This window comes from Adiantum capillus-veneris, chromosome 12 (assembly GCF_014529385.1).
Source record: "Adiantum capillus-veneris isolate H3 chromosome 12, ASM1452938v2, whole genome shotgun sequence".
Taxonomy (NCBI): Eukaryota; Viridiplantae; Streptophyta; class Polypodiopsida; order Polypodiales; family Pteridaceae; genus Adiantum; species Adiantum capillus-veneris.
In genome coordinates, this window is record NC_140942.1 from 161,767,202 (window position 1) to 161,771,663 (window position 4,462).

Below are 4,462 nucleotides of genomic sequence, written 5' to 3' on the forward strand. Positions count from 1 at the left end.
TAGGTGTAGGTATACGTATGTTTAGGTATAGAGAGAGGATTGGAATCTGATGTAGACATGTAGAGGCCTTATGCAGATTAGATATAGTGATAGGTTCTGATACTTATCAACCTTAATGTAGATGTCAAACAAGAGACCAGATGGTGGGGAGCAACCATTGCATTCTTCTTGTGGTTTGTTCACATCCCATATGGGCTTTCATCTAGGTTGGACGTCGCCTCCAGTGGACCCGAGTCTTGAGGCAGTAAGTCCAAGCATTAAAATTAAGCTTATATGTACCTAGTTTTTCATGAGCATGAGTGTAGGTTTCTCTTTGTTATTTGTAGGCATGACCCTCCTACACCTACGGATGTGTCAGTCCATCTACCCAGGTTCCTCTGATTGTGGTAGATCCACATCTCTAGTGGGCACTCTCTTTACAAGACGGGTACCTTCATTCGATGAAAAGGTTGTTTGGCTGCTACACTCACAACAACTTGTGTCTTCTGGTCTTTCTCAGCAGACCACGCCATGGGGGAGCCAGGGAGGGAACTCCCTACATCTAGGGCCTCGCACCAACAACACCTCCTTCTAGAGTCCCTTCTTACCGACCTAGCTTGCTTGGGTCGACCCCCCCCTTGTAGCTCATGCTTGAAGCTCATTGGACCCCTCCAGGCCTAGCCAATCACAAGCAGGAGCCATTACAAGCAACATGGGTAGCCTTGGGACAAGTGTCCCCCTTTCCCCTTTGAGAGAGAGGACTTGATAAATGCAAAATCAATTAATTAAATATCCTAAATTATCATCGGACCCCTTGGGTGGCCAACCAATAGGCTTCAGGCACACCATGAGGGCAACATGGGGAGGAACTTGACAAGTGTCCTTGCTGCCTCTTCAAGCTGGGGCTTCCCTTGTGTGTGTGTGTGTGTGTGTGTGTGTGTGTTCTCTCTCATCCCCCCCCCCCCCTTGTAGGCTCGCCCCCCTCCTTGTAGGGATATTTTTGACTTTGGATGAGCAAGCCCCTTAGTCATCAAGCGTGACTAAGCACTTGAAGTAGGAGGTGTTCCCACAAGTATCTCAGGCAAGCTTCTCAAGGCACCTCAAGCACCTTAATCATGCACCAAGTCAAGCACCTCAAGCATGGAGCCAGTCAAGCACCTCAAGCATCTTAATCAAGCACCTTGAGCTTGGGCCGGGTTCCCACCTCAAGCTCAGCCCTAGCTTACCTAAGGTCAAAGGACTTTTACACACATTATTGGAGGTCTTCAATGAAGCTAACCCTAAGGTCTTATGCTCCATTGGTTAGCCTTGCTCTTGATAGACCATCTCCCATTGGGCCCCTTTACTATTGGCCCCGTGTTGAGATAGATCTATAAGCACATATGTATATCTTAACACTTGGTCCCATTTATTATCTCCCACATTAAGTGATCAATTTAATATGAGAAAATCATTTGGGTTGGTTAGATATTAGATTTTATGACAGTGTAGTTACTTGAGTGCATTTTTTTGAAGGCTAAGTTAAGTAGTAACCAAAGCTTTAATCTCTATCTATCTCTACTCTCTCTATACATTAGAGAGAGAGAGAGGGGGGGGGGGAAGGGGTGGATATAGAGAGATATATAAAGGGGTAGATATATATGTATGTTTAGGTGTAGGTATACGTATGTTTAGGTATAGAGAGAGGATTGGAATCTGATGTAGACATGTAGAGGCCTTATGCAGATTAGATATAGTGATAGGTTCTGATACTTATCAACCTTTAATGTAGATGTCAAACAAGAGACCAGATGGTGGGGAGCAACCATTGCATTCTTCTTGTGGTTTGTTCACATCCCATATGGGCTTTCATCTAGGTTGGACGTCGCCTCCAGTGGACCCGAGTCTTGAGGCAGTAAGTCCAAGCATTAAAATTAAGCTTATATGTACCTAGTTTTTCATGAGCATGAGTGTAGGTTTCTCTTTGTTATTTGTAGGCATGACCCTCCTACACCTACGGATGTGTCAGTCCATCTACCCAGGTTCCTCTGATTGTGGTAGATCCACATCTCTAGTGGGCACTCTCTTTACAAGACGGGTACCTTCAAGTCAACTTCCCATCCCCTTGTCACAAAAACTTGTGGACATCGATCGGTAAAGCCGCTAATGATGTCGTAGCAAGACCATTTTTTTCCTTAGATTCAGTGGCACTCAATCGGTAACGCGGCTATTATGAGTGTACGTTTGTTAGAAGCATCTATTTTTCATAAATGTGGCATTCAGGTCGTTAACCCGACCGTATGAACGTCATATAATTTGTATGTGCATGTGCAGTTAATTTTTTAAGTATTAAGTATATGAAATACTTGGTCAGTAACGCGGTTGTGAAGAGTATTTCATATACAAAATGTATGAATTATTTGATTCTGTTTTTTTAACTGTCCGTTTGAGATTATATACTACCTAATCATATTCAAAAGAATACTTTATTCGTCAATCATCGCTATTTTAAATACTCCATTTATTAAATTATATGTAAAAAAGTATTTCCACACAAATTGCATGTTAAATATTATATTCTTTTTTTATCTTTTTAAAGGATTCTCAAGCATTATCGCTATTTTTAAATGACATTTACATAAATTCTCTGTAAATAATCTACATGCACAATTTGTATGTTAAATATTCTTTTATCTTTTTAAAGAGCATCAATTATCATCGCTTTTTTTTTCTTTCTACATCTACATAAACTCTATGTAAAAAAGTGTGCGAACACAATTTTCTAGTCCAATTTGTATACTTTCAATGTTTTAAATGTTTTTGAAGTTTTCAATTCGGTGTGTGCTTTGTTTGAATTAGTATGTGTGCACGGAGAAAAATATAAGTTAAAAATTCAATATATGCTAAAATGTGCCAGACTGTTTTAACATGTATTCTTTGATCTGAATTAAGTTCTTATAAACCACTTGTTTTATCTGCATTTTATACGTGTAACAGATTGCAATTTTAAGTGAAGATTGTTTTCAATTTTTATCAATATTTTCTTGCACATTTCTTAAAGTCTTCAAGTGGTGGTTAAGGGTTTACCTGAATAGTGTGAGAGTGTTAGTGTCATTGGCAACCATGAATTTGTATTTGATATGTTGTTTTTTATTGTCCAGTGCAAATATGATGCCAGATCAAAAGAAAAGTATTATGCGTGCCATTCGTAAGGAATGTATTTTGGCAATCTCATCATGTGCAGCTGATCGCACACAATAGATTCGTGAAAGCGATGTCTACATCAAAGACCTCACTAGCGCTATATGGGAGAACACATAGCGCACGTTGCGACTTGAATGCCAATACGAGTTGCTACTTCCAGCAGGGATTCAAGAATTTGACCCCCACCACAAGGTTAGGACAGTGTTGGGCAATATGAAAGTATGGCAGAGACTTAAAGGAAGATATCCCACCTGCCTGCGACATGCCAAAATTAGAGCTCTGGGATAAATTATGGAAAGAACAGAAGTAAAGATGAAGCATGTGAAAGCGTAGGACCAAGCAGCCTTACTCAAGAGATTGAAGATGGCCCAAGTTGTGCAAGCAACTTTGGGAGGTTGATCTCTTTGAATGCAAAGTGTGCTCATCTTGTCGGCATCCCTCATGAAGCCTTGGTAGAAGGTATGAGGATTGGAGCAGGCTCCTTCGGTGTACGTGTGCACATTGTACACCATCAAAGGCATCTCATTTTTTCCAGACCACATTACATATGTGGGAAAATGTTACAAGGGAGGGAGTGAGGTGAAATTTGATAGCTTTCAGACAGAGCAAGGAATGCAAACGCTTCACCCCTCCATTGTAAGGTGCATTGGGTTTACTACTGAAGCTCCTTGGATCACGATATTTCCATACTACAATGGGGGTACCGTGGGCGACATGATGTGGCGCTTACCATTCGCTCATGGATTTTTCAGACGACACATGCACAAGCTACAACACGGTTGGAGGTAGTTGCCTGTAGCAAATCTTCCTGTAAGGGAGATAGACAAGGTGTGGATCAAAGCAATGATTGAGCATATGCTAGCCATTTTTCATGCCTTAATCGACGATGTTGCGGTTGCCCACTCAGTCGGTATTTGCACAGTGACCTGCACTCGTTCAACATAATGTTAGACTTTACTCGTGCCAATAAACCCATGTCGACATCATTGATTGGGGTATGATACTGAGAACACGAGCTAAGGACGCAGCAATTAATTATATGCATCCAAGCACACAGTCGGATGAAGCAGTTTTGGATGCACCGAGAGTAGGGAATGCCGAGATGGCTAAGCGACCATGAATTGCTCCCAAACTATACAATCCACGGTGTGTAGATGCATACACAAAAGCGAGCAACATTTATGCATTGAGCTACCTATTCGACATGCCGGTAGATTTTTGTAGTGCAGCCAGAAAAGTTTATTTTCTAGAAGAAGTTTTTCACCAGTACCGGGACAAAGATGTTATGAGGGCTATTTCA